The 13,611-nt window shown below is 33.1% G+C and overlaps 1 non-coding gene across 1 annotated transcript; it reads left to right on the top strand.

The window, feature by feature from the left end:
- The first annotated feature begins 1,602 nt into the window (after nt 1–1,602).
- Trnas-acu lies at nt 1,603–1,675 on the top strand. Its single transcript has one exon. It is a non-coding gene; the product is annotated as a tRNA-Ser (tRNA).
- The last annotated feature ends 11,936 nt before the right edge of the window (nt 1,676–13,611 follow it).

Here is a 13,611-nt window from a genome sequence, read left to right as displayed (position 1 = left end):
GGGGCAAACGTGCGAAAATGCTTATGCCCCCCAACAGCTGTAGTAGTGTTGACATTCAGCAAATTGAAGTGCCATTCTGTACAGCCCTGGACCGAGAAGTCGTCAGTATTATAATATTTTTTTCATCTCGGTCCAAAAAATATGACGGCCATATTTCTAAGTCATACGTTTCTATTTTTCAAATATTTATGACTTATTAAGCATTTGTATTTGGATGTAAGTGTATTGCACATTAGGAGTGTTTTCTGTGAGATAAATTAAAACTTTAAAAATAATGGGGCCCAGAGAAAGCTTTATGAAGTTGGTTTGAAGTTGAGACCCTGCTGCTTTTTCCCCCAACAGAGAGGTGCTTAAAAACCAAAGGACAAAACTTTTTACCCTTAAACTACATCAATGCGAACAAGACTAATTGCTTTTTCTCTAAGATCGGACAGTGAAATTTAAGGGAGCTCGCTTTTTTTAACGAGTTGAAACGTGACCTTAACTGCGAAGCAGGCCAAGGGGATGCTTAAGATTATAACTTTGGCTTTAACGTTTAGCAATTAATGTTTCTTGTTTAATTTAATCATTAAGACCATAAAAAAAGATCATACGGTATTTCTTACTCAATTGTTCTATTTTTATTTTATTTATTTGTTATAGCAAATTACAGGGGATGACATCTAACCACTACAGTCATATTACATCTACTATTAAAAAATACAAATAGATTACAGTGTAACGAAATAAACAAATCTCATTACAATCATGAGACAAGTTATTATATATTATTATATAGTTATTATATTACTTTACACATTAAAATAGGATCCAAATATATCTCAATTATGCACGACAAGGATTTCCTTGTATGCTTTTGTAGGTAAGTCATTGAACCAAATTTCCCGTAATTATTTTTATGAAATTGGGTGTAAAAACGACTGTGGCTGACGACAGCTGTGAGTAGGGGCATGGAGGTTTATCTGACTGAGCAGTTGTGGACAGGAGTAATGGCCGTTTATCACCTTCCTCAAGAAACAGATCCTCATCAACAGAGAGCGATCCTGAAGGGAGAATTTGCACAATTTCTACCATTCGCCGTACTCGTTAGTATCCCCATGAAGTCCTAGCTTGTAAATTAGGTTTTTAATAAATTTCCTCGGAACAGCTTCAAGTAGATTAATCTTTAATTCGAATGCTAAAGGAATACCAAACCAAGCTAGAGCGCTCAAGTATGCTCTTAAGCAGCCCAAACTATAGATGTTTTAAGATAATAATATTTCGGAAACCTGATGTACACTCCTAAGCAACCCCATGGTTCTACTAAATTAACATGCTGAGAAAATTAAAACGCAGAGTTACGCCCAAGTCGGTAATTTAAGAACCCAACTAAATTGCGATCCAAATAAGAGGAGTTAAATAAGGTAAGAGGAGTTACCGGGATGTTTCCACGACCTTCAGCTAAATACGCCGCAGCTCTACCACTTGAGCTATCATGACTTCGATCCACTCGGGCATTAACTTCCTATCTCAACCCCACCTTCTGAATTTTCCCTCCAGTTTGCCGTTTTTCAAATGTCGCGTAATCATCAGATAAAAAGGTCAGTGTCCTAGTAGATCGAAGTCACGATAGCTCAAGTGGTAGAGCAGCGGCGTACTTACCCGAAGGTCGTGGGTTCGAATCCCACTCGTGACAATGACTTTTTTATCTCAACCAATACCTTACTTAAAGATTAATTTATTGAAAAGGATTCATATCGGACCATGAAACCTAATCGATTCAATAAGCAAAATGAAGTATACTTCGCTAAAGCTCTCCGTGGTCATTTCATTTGTCGCCGAGAATCAAATAGATTACACGACATTTTAAAAAAATGAAGAAAAGGAGGGAAAAATTAAAAGGTGGGGTTGAGATTGTAACTTGATTTGTAAACTTCAAATGAATAAATCTAAAACAAATCCAAATCCAAAATAAATAAAATTAAAATGAATTTAAATTAACGATCGATCGATATTATAAGCTAGCAAACAGTCCAAATATTTAATAAAGTGGTACCACTTCCCTCATAAAACGACGATCCAACGATGAACAGGTTGGCGATGATATTAATGACGATGATGAGGAAAAATGGTGACGATGCGACGAGAAAAACGAAAAAAATTTACTTCGACGGAACAGCGAACGAAAGACGACTGACTCTTATCTGCCGTAATCCGCCGACGCCGACTCACTGAGCAAAACAATAAACAGGTGCGGATTAACGAAACGCGATCTTTTAAATAAATTCAACAATTAATTGGCGTTAACAAATTTAAGAAAAATTTCATTCCTCAGACACCAAGAAGCAACCTATTCGCAAATTTCCCTCAATATTATTGACAACCATTTATGTTTAGCGGTCTAATTGACCAAATTACTTATTTCAATTAATTATCATTTTTGTGTAAGGTTAAGATGAAATAGTTAGTGTCACGAGCGGGATCCCGAAGTGTCTGCTCAGAGGATAACGGAAGGAACCACTGTAGAGCTTGAATTGAAACTGATCGTTCCACTTTAATTCTTGCTAATGACAGAAAACAAAATAAAATTTGAATAAACTGGTAAAAATACTTTGAATTAACGGTTAGCCGAATTAGATAGGTTATTATATATTAGTTTTAACGTAAAAATGACAGATCTGAAATAGAAATTAACAGTGTAGTAAAGTTAAAGGATTAGGCAGTCCTTTCATTTATCCTGTAATTCTTTCCTATTCACTCGATCTAATTGAAGGACGATGGAACACACAGTATTTCACCATTGGCCCTCACACACTACACATTTACATTCTATCTCGGAAAACAAAATGGAAACAAAACAATACTTATATCCCTATATTGATTAAAGCAGTCCATATACCGAATTTGTTGTGACACGAATGAATCTATAGTACAATTATAATAATAAAAGTTACCATCAAACTTGAACTTGATTAAACGTTTTCAATTTAACAAGTTCAAAGCTGTTTTTCATCAAATACTTTATTATATTTTCTCCTCGTGTTTTATAGAGTTAAAAAAGAAAATGACGGCAAATGGTTTCGGGTCTGGTTACGAAACAGGCGAAGAGTCGACGTCAAGCTAATTTTTCCCCCTTCTGTGTTGTGGAAAATCGAGAAAAGAAAGTGTGCCAGGATAGGCCCTGTGGTTATTTGATGAACTATGTCAAAGAGGAAAATTTGATTTCAAGGGTGACTAAGCACCCTCAGTTTAAAGGATAAAGCCTACCTTTTGCCCCTAAATCGCCTGAGGCTCACTTATTCCAAATTCTTTCAAGCCCTTTCTCTATTAACGATTTTCGTTTGAACAAAGGTATAACTATGTATATCTCCGCTTCCAAAGGTAAAGAAGGTTGTTTGTGAAATCTTATGAACTCGCTATTGTTTTGATCAAGCAACAGTAAACACGATTGTTTTATATAATTTCACAAGTCAGTTTATCAATTTACATAGTGTTTTCGTGATGTTTCAAGTTAAAATGATTTGTATGATCCACGTTATTTAAGTTCAAGCTTGAAACACTGGAGATCCCGGTCGCCTGTTGATTCGAATTTCTCAAAGCTGTTGCCAGGTAGGCCATACATCTTGTTTGGTCTAGTTTCCCTGTCTTCAAAGTTTATGCTCACTTAAGTTTGCTAATGGTCTCCGAAACGTTTCAACTTTTAGCTACAACTATTCACGTTATTTCCGAGTCGCTGCTGATGAGGCACAATGTCCGTTATACGTAAAACAATATTAGAAGTGAGAAATACTAACCTTCCAAAAAGACTGCAATTTAAATTTTTAACGTCATTCTGTATGTCAATATTTACAAAGTGCCATCATTCCAACCCAAATTAATTATTAATTATTAACCATTAGAAACAAAATGAGAGGATTTATTTATTTAAACGCAACGTCATACTTAAAATCATTTTAAAAAAACCACTGGGCTATTAAAACAATAAACTAAATGCTTAGAGACGAATAAATTGACCACAATATCATAATTCTAAAATATTTAGAGATATTTAGTTAAAACTATTTAATTTGCTTAGTTGCTGACTTTTTTATTGTGAAATCTGAAAAACAGTTTCACTTTTTAAAATGGTCTCAATATATACCATTTGATTGTATGATAAATGTAAAATTTCCTCAAAATAAAAAATAAATCATTTTAAAACTAAACTGGATTTTTTAAAATCTTACTTTGTTTCGAGAAATCTAAAGATTAATTCAGTAATATACCGTTTTGGCTTAAATATTTCACACAAAGGAAAAATATATAACCAATTATTTTATTTATTTATTTATTTATTTTTTGTATGAAGATTTTCACAAAATTTAAATATGGTTTAATTACCTACTATTTGGGCGCGGTAAATTTTTTTTCAACTTCAATAGATAACTGATGATATAACTTGGGTTTCCGTAGTATGGACATTTTTACTCAAAGAATTTTATTGAAACTGACGCCTACAACTATTAAAAAATAAAGATTCCTAGATACGAAGAAAGTTTTTAACTAGTTACCACCTAATCGAGCATAATTTTCCTCCATATCTGACAAATAACCGATATTTCTATTTAAAAATTATACTTTCTAGGATGGGTCTAAATAATTCACTTTGAAAAAAAAAAATCTTTTATCAAGGTCTTAGTCCCCTTGAATAATTAATCATGTTTTATGTCCTTTGAATAGCAAAGTTAGCTTAATTTCTTTACAAAAGCTTCAATTACCTCTTACGACATATGCAAAGCACATGAGTAATCTGGAAGTACAGAAGGGTGAAGATAATCTGTAATCACTAGTACTTGCAAGTATCTTTTCTTATAAACCTTCAGTCTAATCATTACCTATCAAATCAGCATATATTTTTCCTAAAGTCATTATTTATTGTCTAAAACTTACGTTACATCAAAAACATCAAAAGCAATTGTAAAATTGAATCATCAAACAGCTCGTCATGTAAGTCATAAGGCCTTGTCACGTTTTGCTAAAATAAATTGTATGTATTGTTTTTTAATTGGTTCAACAAAACCACATAAAATGACGTTTAATCTCATCAAATAAGCGAGGTAAAACGTTTTTATGTATTTGTGTTTGGCTTTAGTGATTTTACGTTGTTTTAACGACGTAACGTGCTTAAAGTGATAAAAAAAAAAATTTTATATACGTCATATGTCTAATTACTCCAATGGTTATTAATGCAAATGTAAGTTAATTATTATGAAAAAACAACCGGGACTAAAGAGGAATTTGCGTACGTTAAATTTTCAAAGAAGATAGTCTTGGAATACACCAAAGGGTTTTCTTAAAATTCAAATGATCCTCCCAGGCGACTGTAGGGTTTATTATTTTTGTAACCCACAAGCGCACCCAAGAGGTTTCCCATACAAAATGTAACAACTAAAACTACAGGCGCTTCTTGGAAAAAGTACCAAATTAGAAGGGAATAGTGCTAACGTTCTATTTAAAATGTAAAACAAAGAAATTCAAATAATTTAATATTCGTTAATATAATCTGTATGCTATCTTTATATATACATTTAATATTACATTATAATATGTATATATTATACATAAATCTTTTTACATAATCTTTTTAAAGTATTAAAAAGATATGATTTTAAAAATAATACTTTTCCCACACAAAAAAACTGTAATAAAACTCCGACATTTCTGTATTGTAAAAAACGTTTTAAATATTAAGTGTGCATTCTAACTTTAGCTCATCGATCCGTTCTTCTCTGTATTCCAAGTTTTTTCCTCGACCACCTGACAACTCTTGGCGACAACTGATCGCTGCGATTGTTTGTTTCGCCACGGTTCAAGAATGAATAATGGATAAAACCATTACCATTTACACTACCAACCGTAACTTTCGACTGGCATGAATTTGTTCGTGTGCTGTCGCCCTTATCATAAACTGGAGATTTAAGGATTATATTGTTCTTTTTCAAACACGGTTAGAATAGATATCAACACCAGTTATTTTTTACTACTTTACTACTATTATAAGATAACTATTTTGCGGCAAAAAATAAGTGAATGTATTACAAAATCATTAAGCATTGACAAAAATCATCAGTCCTAATGAGGTTTACCATTTTCGGTTCACGGTCCGTAGTAAACCAATCGTCCTAAAAAGCAATGATAAGAGTAATTAAATTTCTGTATTGGCGAAGGAACAGAGATGTCAAACAGCATTTCCAATAAATGTTCCAGGTGTCGCAAAAGTCTTTTTATATTATACAACGAAAGACCCTTAATAATTATAAAAAGTATACACACACATATATCTGTCTGTATGTCCCTCCCCTCATCATGGTCTCTCTCTCTCTCTCTCTTTCTCTCTCTCTCTCTCTCTCTCTCTCTCTCTCTCTCTCCCTCTCTCTCAACATCTTCCTTTCTCTCTCACTATTTCTCTCAATATCTAACTATTTATCTCATCTCTCTTTTTCCCTTTTTTTCTCTCTCTCTCTTCTTCCTCTTGCTCACTCTTCTTTCTTTCTCTTTATCTCTTTCTCTTTCGCTCTCTCTCTCTCTCTTTCTCAATCTCTTCCTTTCTCTCTCACTATTTCTTACTCTCCATATTTCCATATATATATATATATCATCTCTCTTTTTCCCTTTTTTCTCTCTCTCTTCTTCCTCTTGCTCACTCTCCTTTTCTCTTTTTCTCTCTCATCTATCTATTTATGTGTATCGTTATCTCTACCTGCCCATCTAGTACTCTAACTCAATCTGGCAAACTTCCATCTATATTTTTCCATCATCATACTTTATTTCAGTACAAAATACAATCATAATAATAGACATCCTCTCAAAGAGGAATTATTCACCATGTCCCATGACTAGTGATGTTGTTGTACTTCATTTAACTGTAAATTTTCTTGGGGTAACAATAACAGTAACTTAATTCCCCTTTTTATGTGAGGATTCATAAAAAACAGAGTTTTCAAAAATTTTAACCACATGGAGCTCAGACGAATTCGTTGGCAAAGTTCCGATTCTTAATCATTCAAAGAGTAGCTACAAATGAAAATGATATCGAGAATTTTTGTTTGCCTATTCTGGGAAGTATTAGAAAACGAGCAGTTTCTTTGTAAACTATATAAAAAATATTTATTTTTTTTAAATAAATTGAACTTTACAAAAATGTTTTAATCACTCGCCTCTAAAACTTTGAAACAATAAAACAGGCGATTTTCAAAATTTCTTTACAAATTTTTATTAACAATATAAATTCAGCAGTTCCCAGAAAAAATACCTTTTGCTTAAAAAAACACGCATTCATTAAGGAAACAAAAGTTGCCTTGCAGAGCTTTGTATTGCCATTGATAAAATTGAAAGTACTGGTCTCCCTGTGAACTATGCATAGGTACTTATTTTTATTTTATCTGGTTTGTTTTTGTATTAGATTTGTACTGGCCAAACCGACGTTTCTGCTGTAGAAGTTTTTAAAAACGCAGACGATCCCAGTGTTCACCAATGTCCGAATTTTCACCCTTTCTCACCAGTTCTCAATCCTATTCCGCACATGTCAGTAAAGAAGATTTAGAGGATCAACTAAACAACAATATAACAAGAAACTTTGCGAAACGATAAAATTCAACAATAACATCGCTTTGTGGCGCTGATGAACAAGTGAAAACAATATTTTTATTATAGTAATGTTAATTGTATAATAATAAATATAAAATCTTGTAGTTACGTTTTTCGTTTTTTCTATATGTCATTTTCCATCTATGATGACCTATTATCCCACCTTACAGAAGGAAATATCATAAGTTAAACTGTTGACGTCGAAATATAAGAAAACATCATTTTCCATAGTATTATACTTTCAAAAAACAAATAGTGTAGCATTAATATGGCACAAAGTATGCTCAAATCTTGCTACAAATGATCAATACCTCTCCCATTTTCAATTTTAAAAATTCTCTCAATAATATAATATGTAACTTATTCTCTCTTTTCATTGGCAAAGTCTTCATGGCAGTATTATCGAAATATAAAATTAACTGTTTTCAATTAATTAATCTTTATGTAAGGTATTGGTTGAAATGAAAAAGTTATTGTCAATTAGTAAGAGTTTGAAAAAATGGCAAAAAGGAGGGAAAATTCGAAAGGTACGTTGAGATGGGAAGTTGGTGTCCGAGTGGATCGTGTGGTAGAGCAGCGGCGTATTTTGCCGAAGGCCGTGGGTTCGGTTCCCCTCTGTCACTAACTTTTTCATTTCAACCAATACCTTACATAAAGATTAATTAATTGAAAGCAGTTATTTGGTAAATTGGACCACGAAATATAAAGAATATAAAATTAACTATTACGCATATTGAAGAGATTTAACTAATTTTCTGTATGCAAAATTTATAAGAAAGTTACCATTTTTACTGATATTTCTTAATGTTTAAATAAGGTTATATATCAATTACAAGTACAGAGAAGTACAATAAGTATTAATATTGAATGGAAATGTTTCTCTTCGAGGGGGTCTTTTCTTCCATCGACCGCAGAGAGGAAACTGGCCCGGACCCCACTGATGAAGAAACGTGTTTTTATCCGGTTCAGGAATGGGGACATTATATTTGGTCAGGACAGAGCTAATGTGGAAGGGCAATCCACCCCCTTCGTCGTCTCAACAAGGCCGAATTGGTGGCAACACCTCCCGGGGGGGCATTCACAACTTGTCTTTATTTATCGCTCCAGCTACCTTATGTGGTTATCACACCTCTCTCAGTTCCCTCTCGGCCCTCTAATGGCCTGCCCCGGCCTCCTTACTTTTCAATCTACTCCATTTTCCCCTTTCCACTTTCTTATTTTTGCCCGTTTTCCCTTTGCCCCAGTGCTCGGATGAAAAACTGCCACCGATTTATTGCATCTGGGGAAGATTGTTTTCAAGAGACTCAAGAGGTTTTTCTCTCTCATTCTCTCCCTCAAAAAAAAAATTAACGCATCTAAATATTTTCCAATTAGACAATATTGAAACATATTAACATTTGTTAGAGATGGAAGAATTTTTAAGCAAGGCAAGGCCAATACAAAAGAAACAGTATTTTAGTTATGAACAGTCAGATACATCTTAATGTCTCCATTCAATTAATTATTCTTTTTATGTAAGGTCTTGGTTGAGATGAAAAAGTTAGTGTCACGAGCGGGATTCGAACCCACGACCTTCGGCTCAATACGCCGCTGCTCTATCCACTTGAGCTATCGTGACTTTTATCCACTTGTACATCAATTTCCCATTTTTCAAAAAGAATAATTAATTTAAAGAAGTAATTTGGTTAATTAGACCACTAAACATAATGGATTTAATAAGTAAATGAAGTATCACGCTCCCCGTGGCCACTTCATAAATCGAAAGGATGCAGGTTGAGATGATCCGGTGATGATGAAGTGTCCGAATGGATCGAAGTCACGATAGCTCAAGTGGTTAGAGCAGCGGCTAATTGAGCCGAAGGTCGTGGGTTCGAATCCCGCTCGTTAATTACGTTTTTCATCTCAACTAAGATATTACATTAAAAAAACTAATAATTGAAAGAAGTAATTTGGTCAACTAGACCACTAAACATAATGGATGTCTAATGATTTGCCAATACCCAAGTAAAATAAAACATCTTTGCGAATTTTCCAAACGACGATAAATATTACTTTATTATTATAATACTATACTATTATTATAATTGATATATATAAAATTTTGTGACCGTAGAGTTTTTTAGGGGAATCTAGTCCCAGAATAAAGTACTCTNTCTCTCTCTCTCTCTCTCTCTCTCTCTCTCTCTCTCTCTCTCTCTCTCTCTCTCTCTAAACTAAAAAACTAAACTACAGATAAAGTAGATATAATATATAAATGTATAATAAATATATAAATATACAAGATGTTACAGGGTTAAATTTCAATATTGCCATGGTGGATTCACTAGTTCAGTGTCTCCACAACGAGATTTCTGTCTGGGCTCTTTCCTGATATAGTAATATTTTTATGATTTTAGTCTAAAATCAGGGTTTTTTTAACATAAAATCGTCATTAAAATACAAATTTGACGTTTATTTCGCAAACTATATTAAATTGTTCGCAAGATAACATTTTCGTTGAAGAATTCACCCTTCCGAATAGACAGTAGCCGCTCAAAGAATAACAAATGGCAAAAGTCTCATTGGTTTTTTGGAAATACTCAATTGTGGCACGTGTAATGACTTTTCCATCAAAATTTTCGGGGATTTCACCAAATTTGCCTTATTGTTTAAATATTCCAAGAACATACTCTTTTTTGCGTTTTTAACAACTTTTCTTTCTTAGTGAAATATCCTTTACAAGGTTGAAAAAAGTAATATCGAATCCAAGGAGAGCAGCACCTCAAGAATTGAAATATTTTTTATAAAATAAGACAATTTGAGTGAAATCCCCGAAACTTTTGATGGAAAGGTCATTGCCACAATTGAATATTTCCAAAAAAAATATAGGTTTTTGCCATTTTTTATTCGTTGAGCGCCTACTGTGTATTCGGACGGACGAATTTTTCAATGGAAATCTTGTGAAAAAATTTTCTAATTTGCGAAATAAAGGTCAGTTTTGCATTTTAACGACAGTAAAGTTGAGAAATTACGATTTTATGTTTTAAAAAAATCTGATTTTAGACTAAAATCACAAAAACATTAATATCTCCGGAAAGAGCCAAGGTAGAAACCCAGTATAATAAACAGGTAAGGTGTTCCTGTGAAACAGCAGTGCCTTACGTCTACCTCCTACCCGTTTGCGTCGAGTTTAAGAGGTCAACCCACTTTACAGTAGTCTTTTTATATTATGTCAAAGAGAAAGAGAAAGAGAGTCGGACGCCCGGATTATACGACATGAAATTATCTGACTTTATCTGTGACACCCAACGGGTAAATGGACGTTAAGACTGTATGACAGCATATACTTTACTTCAGTCTTGTTTAGTACATTAGGTCGAAAAATGATAAATTGTGAAATTTCTCTGTGTCACCTGCAGCGTGATGAGCTGAACAATTTTTTTCTTCCTATTCTCATATGAGAGAATGTAAGGTCATCACTGAAGAAGGTGGAATGCCGAAACGCATCTGATAGACCAGCTCAGCATGGAAAGGGATAAAAGATCAGTTGCATACAAATGACTCGAAAAATATTAGACACGTATCCGAGCTTTGTTGCCAATGAGGCTTAACATACTTTCCTACATCGCGCAGATATAAATTATTATTTAATTAACTTCAATACCTACAATATGACTAGATATCAAATATTCAAATAATTTTTCTCTAAATGTGGCCATAATGTGTTAGTAAACATATAGATAGCTGCAAACAATGAAATTAAGTGAGGTGTCACCTAGATACGAGAATTATGTGAAGGTAATTCACGTTGGTACCAGTGTAATTAAAATCATAATTATTAATCTACCCATTGAAACATTGAGTTGTAAGACAAGTTCAGAGCGTTTTTCAATAATTCGATTTGATCCCTCTTGCTTTTAGAAACTAGTCTTTAGTAATTATTTTATACACTCTGAAAAGGGATGAGTTAAGGAGTTTTTATTCGTCAGTTTCGTTCGATATCTCTTATTTTTACAATGTGTTTTGCTAATTTACATGGAGGAAAAAATCGAGTTTCCGATATTTAACGGATTTTTTATTACATTAAGTTTTAAAACAACGATCAGTTGGGGAACACATCAGTAGAGCTTGTAAAATGTAAGAAACGTTCTTTATTCAAAAGCCCGATTTAATAAATATATTTTTTTTTTTAACAGATGTTTCGTTTTGAAATTCGTTTTTTGTGAAAAATAGTTTGAGAAAAAGCTGTGATAAATAATTGCTTAGAAGGGTGAATTATAATTTCTGTAAGAGCCAAATTATAGTCATTAGTCTGGTTCGTTTATAATGTCCAATTTTTCTTTGCCACTCAGTATCACTGGCGTGGTAATAAGGTGAGGGTACGATGAAGTGTGTTTACATTTAATTTCTTCAAGCATTTAATTAAGTCCAGGCGTGCAAGTACTTGTTAAATTTCTAACTCACCTTTCTTCCGAGTTCAATAATCGCTTGGAAAGTTAATTATTATCACGGATATTTTTGCCTCTTCTAGAGGGAAGAAAATCCCAAAGTACAAACTTCTTCTTAGCAAGGCGCTTGAATAGATTAAAATCTGCAGGACGGATCGGTCGCTCAGGTTTAGCATAGCAAAGCGCCGTTTCCTTCTATTTTTCTCATGGTCAAAAATGGACTTTCTTCCTATTTAATCTTGTTGTTTCTTTTTTACAATTTGTAAACAGGTAAAAAGCTCATTATAAAAAGTATTTTTTTATTATACGTATATTTTTAAAAACCTGAAAAGTAGTTTTACATATTGAATACAGCAACTTCTATCAGTTTATTGCTTGTTCTTGTTAAAAAAAGCTTTGTACGCGAACAATCCCCTTCCTTGAATCTTCCGACACAATCCTTTACCAATAATTTGCATTTTGACGTTCCTATTACATTTTTCATCAATGTTATCAGGTTGAGGACATCGCATCCTCCCTTGAGAAGAAGGATTGCTGCTCCTGGGTCTCCCCAATGTTCAACAGGCCAATATGATACATGAGTTGCTCTGGAAACCCAAGGGCATCCCACCCTTTACGCACATTTCCATCTTTAAGTCTTATCTTGCCGACAGGTACTTTATAGTATGAGTCAGATCCCCTCATTGTTTTTTGTCCAAGTTGGACGAGTACGTATCTTAGGATTCCCTAAAAAAATCAAAAAACACATTGAATTATGATGTAAGCTGGAATTTAAAAAACAAGTTAAAAACAAACTAATTAAAAAAATGTTGAAAGCATAAATATTTTTATATAAAAAATAGTAAGCGCTGTATGACAGATTTCTTACTCTTACCGAACTAAAGATTTTAGAACCCTTGTCATACAAATTTATTAATTGTAGTTAACAAGAACTTCTAAACAACAATAGGGATTTACGCTTTTTGTTGTTTATTTATTACTTCCGCTCTCTTTATCCCTGAATTCTATAGTCTCTGTCCGAATCAAGAGGAGTCTCCTTTTTCTTCGATCCTTTCAGTTTCTGTCTATTCCGTAGGACCATCTTCTGTACTGTTCTGCCAAGATCTTTTCTTCTTACTTCTATTAATCTAAAGGTGACTTGTTTAGACGTCCGAAATATTTGAAAATTTGTGTTGTTTTTTGTTTACTTGCTGACTTCCGTTACCTCGCTGTTCTATATCCGTTCATCTAGTTTACTTATCGGTCACGAAAATACTTTGTTAAATTATTTAACTTTTAGTTTTAATTTAAAAAATATTCAATATTTTCGTCAAGGAAAACATGGACAAAACCGTTCTTGTCTTGTTTAGTTTATTTATCTCGAAACTAACATTCAATCCTAAAATGGATATTTAAATTCTTTCAATATCTCCATTTTTTTCTTTTAAAAATCATGTAATTGTTTCTGTTCTATTATTTTTAATTCATGTTAAACCCTAAACTTTGTACTGAATATTCATTCTTTTCACTAATTTACATTCAATGTTCTTCGCCATTCAAAACTCTGTACCAATCGTAAAAAAGGAATGACCATCACAAG

Source organism: Cimex lectularius, unplaced genomic scaffold, assembly GCF_000648675.2.
Source record: "Cimex lectularius strain Harlan isolate CLEC.00 unplaced genomic scaffold, Clec_2.1 scaffold12, whole genome shotgun sequence".
NCBI lineage: Eukaryota > Metazoa > Arthropoda > Insecta > Hemiptera > Cimicidae > Cimex > Cimex lectularius.
Note: the sequence above shows the minus strand (reverse complement) of the source record. Positions and strands in the feature narration are given on the sequence as shown.